The sequence below is a fragment of the Triticum dicoccoides genome, chromosome 2B (assembly GCF_002162155.2).
Source record: "Triticum dicoccoides isolate Atlit2015 ecotype Zavitan chromosome 2B, WEW_v2.0, whole genome shotgun sequence".
Taxonomy (NCBI): Eukaryota; Viridiplantae; Streptophyta; class Magnoliopsida; order Poales; family Poaceae; genus Triticum; species Triticum dicoccoides.
In genome coordinates, this window is record NC_041383.1 from 186,731,967 (window position 1) to 186,744,475 (window position 12,509).

Below are 12,509 nucleotides of genomic sequence, written 5' to 3' on the forward strand. Positions count from 1 at the left end.
CAATTCCTTACCTCCCCTCGTAGTTGAGGGTAAAATAGTAGTTCGGTCGTCTTTCAAGTTCTTCATAGTGATCAACATATATAAATACCAAGTGACTCAGAGAATAGAGCTATGCTCCCCGGTAACAGCGCCATAAATTAGTCTTGATAACCCACACGTGTAGGGGATCGCAACAGCTTTCGAGGGTAAAGTATTCAACCCAAATTTATTGATTTGACACAAGGGGAGCCAAAGAATATTCTTGAGTATTAGCAGTTGAGTTGTCAATTCAACCACACCTGGATAACTTAGTATCTGCAGCAAAGTATTTAGTAGAAAAGGTGGTATGATAATAAAGGTAACGGTAACAAAAGTAAAGATAAATGTTTTTGGGTTTTTGTAGTAGTTGTAACAGTAGCAACGGAAAAGTAAATAAGCGAAGAACAATATGTGAAAAGCTCGTAGGCAATGGATCAGTGATGGATAATTATGCCGGATGCGATTCCTCATGCAATAGTTATAACATAGGGTGACACAGAACTAGCTCCAATTCATCAATGTAATGTAGGCATGTATTCCGTAAATAGTCATACGTGCTTATGGAAAAGAACTTGCATGACATCTTTTGTCCTACCCTCCCGTGGCAGCGGGGTCCTTACGAAAACTAAGGGATATTAAGGCCTCCTTTTAATAGAGAACCGGAACAAAGCATTAGCACATAGTGAATGCATGAACTCCTCAGACTACGGTCATCACCGAGAAGTATCCCGATTATTGTCACTTCGGGGTTGTCGGATCATAACACATAATAGGTGACTATAGACTTGCAAGATAGGATCAAGAACACACATATATTCATGAAAACATAATAGGTTCAGATCTGAAATCATGGCAATCGGGCCCTAGTGACAAGCATTAAGCATAGCAAAGTCATAGCAACATCAATCTCAGAACATAGTGGATACTAGGGATCAAACCCTAACAAAACTAACTTGATTACATGGTAAATCTCATCCAACCCATCACCGTCCAGCAAGCCTACGATGGAATTACTCAAGCACGGCGGTGAGCATCATGAAATTGGTGATGGAGGATGGTTGATGATGACGACGGTGATGAATCCCCCTCTCCGGAGCCCCGAACGGACTCCAGATCAGCCCTCCTGAGAGAGATTAGGGCTTGGCAGCGGCTCCGTGTCGTAAAACGCGATGAAACTTTCTCTCCGATTTTTTTATCCCCGAACGTGAATATATGGAGTTGGAGTTGAGGTCGGTGGAGGTCCATGGGGCCCACGAGATAGGAGGGCGCGCCCTAGGGGGGGCGCCCCCTGTCTCGTGGACAGCCTTTGGGCCCCCTGGTGTTGATTCTTTCGCCAAAAGTTCTTATTAATTCCAAAAGGTGCCTTTGTGGATTTCCAGGACATTCCAAGAACTTTTCTTTTCTACACATAAAACAACATCATGGCAGTTCTACTGAAAACAGCGTCAGTCCGGGTTAGTTTCATTCAAATCATGCAAGTTAGAGTCCAAAACAAGGACAAAAGTGTTTGGAAAAGTAGATACGTTGGAGACGTATCACTGCTCAAGCCTTTTTGTGGAGAGCCACCGGCAGCTCCACCAGCGCTTCCTCCGACCGCCAATGGACGTCTTCTTCCGGAGCCACAGAAGGTGTTGAAGGCGCAAGTTCGTCGCGGGATGTGGTTCGTCTTGATCCAGTGGGCAGGTCTTCTGGTGGAGGAGGCTACTTGGGAGCCACGTGAGGACTTCTGCCACCACTATCTAGACTTTCAGCTCGAGGACAAGTTGTTTGTGCAGGCGGGGAGAGATGTTATGACCGGTTTACAGTATAACCAAAGGAGGCCCGCTGGGCAGTAGATTAGGGGCTTGGCCCACAAGTTATCTTAGGCTAGTCATTTTGAGGTTATAAATATTAGATTGTAAGATACCTTTTTGAGATTAAGCAATAAAGATAGTTCTATCATATTATCCGGCTCCACAGGAGCCGGAAACCCTAGCCGCACCTTGCCCTAGCCGCCGCCGTCTTTCTTCTTCCTCATGACGGCGCCAACACGCCGGAGCCGCCACCCTCGCCCCCAACCATCGCTATCCTGCCCCTACAACCTAAGGAACCGAGTCGGTAGGAACCCTAGTCCTACCAGATTCATTCTCTTTCATCAGTCATTTTAGAATTCTTATGGTGGTTCATTCAAGATTCTTTTTCCTTGATTATCATTTTAATTCATTCGTTCTTTTCAATCCTACCGGTGGTTCATGAAGACCTTCTCAAGTTTGCGACATGTCACTTCTCAATCCTTTTCAACAAGAATAAGTAGTATGCAAAAATTCGTTTATCATCAATTAAATTTGGTGAAGGATAAGCATACAATAAATCTTATTCTTATTCCATCCAAGTGAGTAATCCCTTCCTTCAGAGTTTGTTCTTGATGAATAAATTCTAGTTCCAAGTGTTTTCATCTTTTCTTTTCCGAAGTTCAAATTTCCTCGGCCATTTCGTCGAAACCTCCATCTAAATCACTGCAAGGCTCATCTTATTCTTTCTTCATCCATTCTATCTCATCACCCTTTTGTCACCGGAGTTCTTCTTGGTGGTTCTTCATGATTTAATTCATTCTTTAAGAGTTCATCAAGATTATTGTTGGAGGAGCACAAATATCTTTTCCTCTTGCGTCTCGAAGTGCAATTAATTCTCCGTATTCCTTTTGAAGTGGAGTTTTGCATTTCTTCGTTCTTCTCAACTATTCACACTCTTGATTGTGGCAGAATTTCACCTCAAGTTTTGAGATGTTTTTGATAAGTCCACAACAAGCTTATTCTTTTGTTGTTGATTTTCTCAACAACTCCGTTCAACCCTTCCTTCTAAGTTCTTTTCATTCAATTCTTTCAATTCTTCCGGAGACATTGTGTTGCTTATGTCGTCAAGTGTCATCCCATCTTGTGAAGTTCATGTTCCATTCCTTCCATTTTCAGTAGGAGTATTGCCCAAATTCTTTTATTCATTCCTTTTCTATCTTGTTCTAATCGGAGTGGTTTCAGAGTTTGTCTTCTTCTTGAGCTTTTCATTCTCGTCATATTCGCCGTTCATTTTTTCTAACCGAGTGTTCTCGACTTTGTTCATCTTCTCTCTTGTGTTCTTACTTCACCTCTTCCTCTTTCTTTTCCATCTCGTTCCTAAGATCTCGAGACGAGATCTCTTGTTAGTGGAGGAGTGTTGTAACGCCCCGGATCCGGTGTGCCAGGTGTCTTCCAGTTATTCGCCTTCGTTGCCATGTCATTTGCTTGTGTGTTGCATTTTGCCATGTCATCATCTGCATTTCATCTGCATGTTTTCCAAAACTTGCATCCGTTCAGGTTCCCCTGGTTCTCTCCGTTGTCCGTTCGGAGTACATACCTCTCGCGCACGCTCGTCGCCTCTCTCAGACCTTGTTTCATGAGCGGGGGGGGGATGCTCTCGGAATGGGATGAAACTTGGCGTGCGGTGTTGTTTTAGAGTAGGTAGACCGCCTGCCAATTTTCGTTCCATTTGGAGGTCGTTTGATGCCCCAACGGTTAACCGCGTAGCTCGAAATCCCCTTCTCTTTGCAGCCTAGCCCCTCTTCACCACAGCCCATGAGCCCATCCAAACCCCCTCCATGCTCTCGGTCGTTCAATCACGATCGTGTGGGCGAAAACCGCACCCCATTTGGACACTCCTAGCTCCCTCTACCTATAAAAACACATCCTCTCCCGAATTTTGCGAATGAATCATACCCTAACCCTAGCCTCTTCCTCCTCTCGCCGCCGGACGTGTCCACCCCACGTCGGACGTGTCCGCCCGCCGCCGCCGCCTCCTCTTCTCAGCGCCTCCGCCCGCTACCCTCCACTAGCCACCGCCCGAAGCTCCCCGCCGCCTCCTCGCTCGTCGGGCTCCGGCGTCGCCCGCGCACCGTCCCTTGCCGGCTTGCTCTGCCTCGCGCCGGTCCCCTCCGGCCTGGATCCTGCGGGATCCGGCCGGATCTCGCACCACCCGGCCACCTCGACCTCCCCGACGGCCTCCTCCGCCCGCGTCTCCGGCCGCCATCGTCAACTCCGGCGAGGTCCGTGGATCGGGATCAGATCCACCACCTCAACGATCCAAACGCCTCCCCCACGCCCTGGAGCCCTCCGTCCCGCTCGTCCTCGTCTCGGGTTGACTTTTTACGAGGGTAAATTTGCACTATAAATTTTCTGTGATATTTTTATGCCCTGTTTGTCATCCCATAACTTCATGTGTGCTACACTGTTTCATGCATATGTTATATCAAAATGTTCATTGGGAGATACTCTTTATTTCATTCCATTGTCCCATGCTTGTTTGAGTTCATCTTAATGCCCTTATCATCGTTGCAAGAGTGGTATATGATGTTAACTGTTGTCTGTTACCAGAACTTGCTGTTTTGTCTTTTTCATTGCATTTTGTGTGTGCATCCTATGAGCTTGATGTCTACATGAGTTTTGAGCTACATCATGTCATATTTATAGTGGTGCAATCCATGTATTTTTGTGAGTCTTGTAGTGAGTGCACCGAGCTTGTGAAGTAGGGTACTTGCTGTTACTGTTTTGCTAGGCTGAATCTGCTATATCATGATGCTATGTAGACTTGTTGCTACAAGTCATTCTATGCATAACCTGGAGATGTTCACTAAGGATGTTTTGATTTACATGTCATGCTCTATCCAACCATGACCCTTGTCGCATTTATAGCCTGCTGTAGCTTGTTGTAATCTTGCTCCAAACTTGCTAAACAATGTTGCTGTCAGCTTGTTAACATTATGTTCAGTTTTGGCCATGTGTTTTGCTAGTGATCCATGCACCCTATGAACTTGCTCTTACCATTCTTCGCTTTATAAATATATCTTATTACTGTTGGTCACCTTGTCATGACATGTGTTGCTCTGTGGTTTGTTGTACAAGCTCACCAACATGCCTACTTATTGTTGTTCCTGCCATGTACTGCTATCCTGAATCTGTCATATCATTTGCCATGTTTGTATGGATGCTACCATCTTTTCTGTTGATATTTGGAATTAGTTCAGTAAGGGAGATTTGTTCTTTGTCTTTATTATTAGCATTCCATGCCTTTGTTTGCCATGTTTAGTTTCTGTAACATGTTGTTTGATAGCTCTAAAAATTGCAACCTGATGTTATTTCTGCCATGTCCAGTGATTTCTGCTAAGTCTGTGAACTGTTATTATTTGCAATCTTGCCATGACCTTTTGAGCATGTTCTAGTGATTTCTGGAGATATCTCAGTGTTCATGTTTTGTCATGCTTTACATGTACATAATGCCCATGCCTTTTGTTCTTATGTTGAGCTGCTGTAGCATATTTGTTTGATGCTTGCTAGATGCCTATTTGTTGTTTTGGACAGCTTGTCCATTAAACTTGTTTCATGTGTATGTGTTAGACCGTTGCTCCGTTTTGAGTGTGCTCTATATGAAACTTGCTTAGAATTTCATGTAGTTTCATATTATCATGTTGCATCCTTGTTTTGAGGTGTTTGATTGATGTTTGGATGTATTTTGCATCAATGTCATGTTTAACTTGTTTTGCTCATATCTTCTAGGCCGTAGCTCCGAACTAAATGAACTTTATATGTAACTTGACTAGAATTTCGTGTAGATCATCTTGGTGCATCTTAACTTGCTGTTTAATAACTCGAACATAAGGTTTATTCAGATCTGGACCAATTCCTAAATTTGCATATGAGGACTTGCCGGATTTGTCATATGTTGTTTCCGGCCTCATTTAAACTTGCTTTGATGTGTTGCTCTTGTATGCATCATCTCTTGCCATGAGTAGCCTCATATAGCCTTTGTCATGCATAATGTTTGGTTGTGCATCATGCCATGTCTATGTGTTGTGTGTTTACCTTGTTGTTTGCTTCTTTCCGGTTGTGCTCCTTCTCGTTAGTTCCTGTTTCGTTGCGATCGTGAGGATTCGTTCGTCTACGCTTGGTTCGTCTTCGTGGCTTCATCTTCTTCATGGACTCGTTCTTCTTCCTAGCGGGATTTCAGGCAAGATGACCGTCACCTTGGATCTCACCACTATCATTGCTATGCTAGTTGCTTCGTTCTATCGCTATGCTGCGCTACCTATCATTTGCTCTTCAAGCCTCCCAAATTGCCATGTCAGCCTCTAACATTTTCACCCTTCCTAGCAAACCGTTGCTTGTCTATGTTACCGCTTTGCTCAGCCCCTCTTATAGCATTGTTAGTTGCAGGTGAAGTTGAAGATTGCTCCATGATGGACATGATTATGTTGGGATATCACAATATCTCTTATTTAATTAATGCATCTATATACTTGGTAAACGATGGAAGACTCGGCCTTATGCCAGGTGTTTTGTTCCACTCTTGCCGCCCTAGTTTCCGTCATACTGGTGTTATGTTCCTTGATTTTGCATTCCTTACGCGGTTGGGTGATTTATGGGACCCCCTTGACAGTTCGCTTTGAATAAAACTCCTCCAGCAAGGCCCAACCTTGGTTTTACCATTTGCCTACCTAAGCCTTTTTCCCTTGGGTTTCCAGAGCCCGAGGGTCATCTTTATTTAACCCCCACCCCGGGGGCCAGTGCTCCTTCGAGTGTTGGTCCGAACTAGAGCCACTTGCAGCGCCACCTCGGGGAAACTTGAGGGCTGGTTTTAGTTGTACATAGTGTTCATCCGGTGTGCCCTGAGAACGAGATATGTTCAGCTCCTATCGGGATTTGTCGGCACATCGGGCGGCTTTGCTGGTCTTGTTTTACTATTGTCGAAATGTCTTGTAAACCGGGATTCCGAGACTGATCTGGTCTTCCTGGGAGAAGGAATATCCGTCGTTGACCGTGAGAGCTTGTGATGGGCTAAGTTGGGACACCCCTGCAGGGTATAAACTTTTGAGAGCCATGCCCGCGGTTATGTGGAAGATGGGAATTTGTTAATATCCGGTTGTAGATAACTTGACACCAGATACGAATTAAAACGCATCAACCGCGTGTGTAGTCGTGATGGTCTCTTTTCAGCGGAGTCCGGCAAGTGAACACGGTTTTGGGTTATGTTTGGCGTAAGTAGGAGTTCAGGATCACTTCTTGATCATTGCTAGCTTCACGACCATTTCGTTTGCCTCTCTGCTCGCTCTTATTTGCGTATGTTAGCCACCATATTTGCTTAGTCGCTGCTGCAACCTCACCACTTATCCTTTCCATTCCCATTAAGCTTTGCTAGTCTTGATACCCATGGTAATGGGATTGCTGAGTCCTCGTGGCTCACGGATTACTACAACAACAGTTGTAGGTGCAGGTTATGCGATGATCATGACGCAAGAGCAACGTTTAGTTGTTTGGAGTTCTTCTTCTGCTTCTTTGATCAGGGGATAGGTTCCAGGTCGGCAGCCTGGGCTAGCAGGGTGGATGTCATTTGAGTTTCTGTTTGTGTTTCATCCATAGTCGGATGTTGATCTTACGTATGATGTATTGATGTATTCTTGCGGCATTTGTATGCCTTGTATGTATCCCCATCTTTTATGTAATGTTGATGTAATGATATCCACCTTGCAAAAGCGTCTCAATCTGCGGTTCTATCCTTGGTGGGACCTTCGAGTTTCTTTAGGATAGTATCGCATATTGGGCGTGACAGAAGGGGGAATGAGCGAGACAGATGCTAGGGTTTTGGTGGATGCCTTTGTAGGCCGAGGGGGGCACATGGAGGCCATCCACGTCCATGGTGCCATGGATGCACGCCACGCCCAGGCCTCTGCCTCCCCACTGTACAGAGGTGGGGGAGAGGCTGTCGTGGGCTGGGCTTTGGGGCACTGTGGACACTTGAGCCCATATGCACAATAGTTCAGGTCCTTTTCCTTTTATTCTTTTACATTTTTGTTTTATTTATTTCTTTTCTACTTTGCATTTTATTTTAAAACCAATTGACTTTTGTTGAATTTAAAAATTGGCACATAAATATGAGACAACATTTTGAGCCATCACAAATAGTTTCAATTTATCTTGAAATGTTTAACTATTTGTTTAAATCAAGAAAGCTCAATTTAATAGTGTTAGTTCTGTTTTAAATGAAGATAAGGGAGTTTTAATAAGAAGAAGAAATATTGGTTTCTTCATGAAAATTAGTTAGTGAATAATTGCAACCCAACGAACATTTAAATTTGAATTTGACTTAGGTTTTAACAAGGAGAGATTAAGCTTAGCAAAATGGGATGGTGTGGCATCATTAGTCAGGTATTCATTGTAGCATAATTATCGGGGTGTTACACCTGCATTCAGCGGGCCATAATTGGGCCGGCCCGCAACAAGCTGTACTAGGGCCTGCTGCGGAGCTGCTGTATGGGCCCTTCATAGACACTGTATGACTAGGCTCATAACTCTAATGGGCCTTTAGCATGCCCAAATTTAGTTCAGCCGATGTAGCTTTGGATCATTAACAAGCTGAATATTCTGCTGGCATGTGTTGGCCCAAAAGACACCATGGGCCTTTAGCAGGCCGAGAAGCATGTTGGGCCTCAATTTTTAAGAGTAGTCCATGGGCCTTTAGTAGGCTGAAATAAACATCGAGCCAATATAGGCCTAGTTACATTACGGGTCATTATCAGGCCGAAACATACCTCGGGACTTGGTTTTCCCAATCATCTCATAGGCCTTTAGTAGGCCAAAAGCTCTGTAGAGGCACCAACGGGCCGAAATGTAAGACACGCCTTTAATAGTCCCAAAGTCAGGTTGGGCTGAAGTGTTGCCACCGAGATCACGGGTCATTAACCGGCCAAATGTCACGTCAGACCATAAATGGCCCATGTGCAACACGGGCCATTACCAGGCCAAAAGACACACCATGCTGAAATGGGCCATTTCTACATCGGGACTCTAACAGGCCGAAAACTCACTGGGCCATAATGGGGTCCAAAGACTAAGCGAACAATTAATGGGCCGTATTTGGCGGTGGGCCATAAATGGGTCAACCCACTAGTACCTGAGCGAAGCTTATGGGCCTTTGACTGGGCCAGCCTTTTTAACCTAAATGGGCCAATGTTGGGTCGTGCCACATATCATTTTTTCATAGGCCCATCTCGTCCAAGGATGAATGACATCCATCGCGACGTCGAACTTATACGTGGTTCCTTTGGCCAATGAGAATTTTACACGTGAAAAATCGCCCTTGGCCTGGGCTGTTAGCGGGTTATCGGATCCAAAACCAGACCCGAGAGCTTAACGGTGACCCATTACAGTGGATGCCACGTGTCGGTTACCCTTGGCAAAAGAACTTTGATGACGCACCATTTATCGTCATGGAAGTGGACACTTCCGTGATGATAATTTGAGTATTGTCATGGAACACTTCTACGACAACACATGTATGACTATCTTGATTCCGTCATAAAATCGTCACGAATGTACATGCATGACAGAAAACATGACCTACTATGACAAACACGTATCATCACAGAAGTGTTTTTTTGTAGTGGTGTGTGCTGGCACTGCTCCTCAACAGAAAGCAAGAGAAGGTATTGTTTTCAAGATGGCCTAAGGTATGAGCGCAGTCAGTCGTACCAACCTTGACTTCAGTGACAGGTTTGAAAAATAAGAGCTTGTGGCGACCAGTGGCACAAGCAGTGATACGCCTGCACGCGGCCGTACCAAAGGTCATCGATCGATATTTTTTCTTGATTCTTTCCGGATTTTGTTTTGATTTTCTTCTCACATCGTCTCTAAGATTGATCCTCTAACCATTATTTAAGGCCAAGGGTTACGTCCCTTCACTCAATATCAATCTAATCTCGAGTCCTTTTTGCATGACACCTCTTCACCAAACCTTGTTCTACAAGATAAACAAACCGGTCACCGCCATGAGAAATGGATCTTCCCCAACTTCCATCAAGATCATCTCCTTCCCAAGCTTGGAGGAGGTCGTCCTGATGGGATGGGAGGATCCTAGAAAAATGAGCCTAAAGGAGGAGATGCCGGAGGAGGTGGAGACTAGCAAGGGGAAGATCATCAAGGAAGAGAAGGAAAAGAAGAAGAAGAAGTTTAACATCCGAGGATCTATTCCTCTATCTCCTCTTGGGCCGGAACCACGTGAGTGGGGAAAGGAACAGCCGTCCCCTGACGCGATAAGCGGAAAGATCAAGCAGCTTGAGAAAGTCTCTAAGGCATGACTTGACACTATTTGTGAGGGGATCGATTCTTATTGGATGATTAGCAAAGACATGAAAGGTAGGGTCGACGGTCTCTTCCATACCATAGAGGGTTGGGTGGTGGAGATATTTGGGATCAACCAAACTCGTAATTTCACAACACTCTAAATGTGGTTGTGCTCAACTTTCAAGTGATGTAGACTGTTAGATCCACATAGTTTGACAACTAAGATAGCTTGGAATTGACCAATTTTTGCTTTTGTGTAATTTATATAAAAAATAGTATTTGTATCATCAAACTTGCAAGTTTAATCATCAGTGGAACTTAACGTAATAAGGTAAGGGCATCTACTTCTTTTAGTCATCCTTGAAACTCCACTAAAACACATTTGTATCACAAACTTCCATGCTTTATTCCCATTTATTTTCGTAAGCAAAAAATTAAAAATTACTATTACAAGTTTCAATAGTACAGCCACAATAGAGCATAGTACCAACGCAAGTGAGACCTGGATTTGTAGGATCATTGCAAATAAACTCGTAGCAACAAGTTTTTTGTGCACAACTTCTGCATGGTGTGCACCGTCTTGAAACGGTTCTTTGAGGCAAATAGGTCCCTTGGACAATTGTCTTCCTGTCACGTACTGAGTTGTCAGTTGCGACACTTTCTGTTGCTCCTGTTCATCATGCACATCATATATTTATGTTAATTTGAAATATAATGATAAAGGGCAGTGGCAGCTCTTTTTATAGCATGAGAATCTAAATAAGAACTCATAAGTCCAACCAACAGAACTCCATTTTTTTACTCATTTTTGTGTGCAAGTATATATATACACCGTTTTAGCGGATTGTTTAAGTACACAGCGACTTTTTCTAGATATATTCATGCTTAATAAATATAAAGTTAACATTTTTAAGCAATAAATGGTAAGTGATTACCAAACTTTATGAACATTGAGCAACATGTAAATAACCATGGGTGTACAATGTTTGAACTTTGTCAGCCTGTATAATAATAGGTTTTGCTTGGCCTTTTAGGCTATTATTATTACTAATCTACCATAAAAGATGTTAAAACTCGAGATTTTTGTACCAGTAGCGGATATGTAGATGAGGGTACCTAGTACTTGCATAAAGCATATTTGAACCAAATATTCCACGCCTTATGTCTATATTGGCGTAGGATTGATATACGAATTTGGTAAAAGTCCACTTCTTTTTTTAGATCTATCACTCCACCAATACGATGTCTATACATACCTTGGGCTTGGAAGTGGACACTGAGAATAGAAAGGATGACAAGGGTGACAAACATATGTGAGTATGTCGCCATGGGTATCTAATAAGAGAGATCACTTCGGGGTTTGTTTTGTGCTCTGAATGGGTAGAAACATTGGACGGGTGAGGAAAATATATAGGCGGGTGTAGATGCATATCAAGGCATGCATTTATGATATTATTAATTTAATTAATTTGTTGGCATTAAATCCCTTCTTGAGATATTGCGTTCCTTCCTACTCGGTGCAGGATATTGCATTTTGGAGCAAGTATTCATTGCCCACATTTATATTCTCTGATCTTTCTCTGATACTAAGATAAACGTAACCAGAAAAATTTGGGAGCTATACATTTAATCTCGACAATGCAGTGGTTGGATGGTTAGGTCGACAGTGGTATCTAGGGTTGAAGTCCTGGTGCTCGCATTCATTCCTGGATTTATTTCAGGATTTTCGGCGATGCGTGTTTAGTGGGAGGAGACGTTCCCGTCGACTACAAGGCCCCTTTGTGACTTCGTCAATCTCAGAATGATATACCGGTTTAGTCTCTCGGAGGTGCTCATAGATATAGGGTGCGCGTGTCTATTCATAGGGATGAATGTATACGTGTATATATGAGCATTTGCGTTTGTATTGTGTTAAAAACAATGCACTCTAAGAGGCTCTACCATTTTGTTTTATTTTTATGGTAGACTGTAGCATTTAGACTGGTAGGCAAGTTACCTGTCATATATTTTATGCACTAAGGCCTTGAGATCTATGGGCTGACTATTTAATTATTAATGCAAATCATAAGAAAAGGTATGGAGCATGCTGGGAACCCTCAGGGGCATGATATGGTTAGAATGACTAGTGGACCTGTTGTGTCAAATGGCGCAGATGCGCGCTAGTACGTGATGAAAAATATATTCATGATTTAATCCCATTTAATAGGAAACACGGTGGATTGTTATCTATAATGAGATGTATAATTTGTACTTGCTACCATGTTTGTAGAGGCCCATTTGAAATCATGTTCACATTGATCTCTACTCGTAAAGGAGGAGTTTGTGGTTGTGATGGTAGGTCTCGTATGTCTTCGTTTGTTCATCTCCACG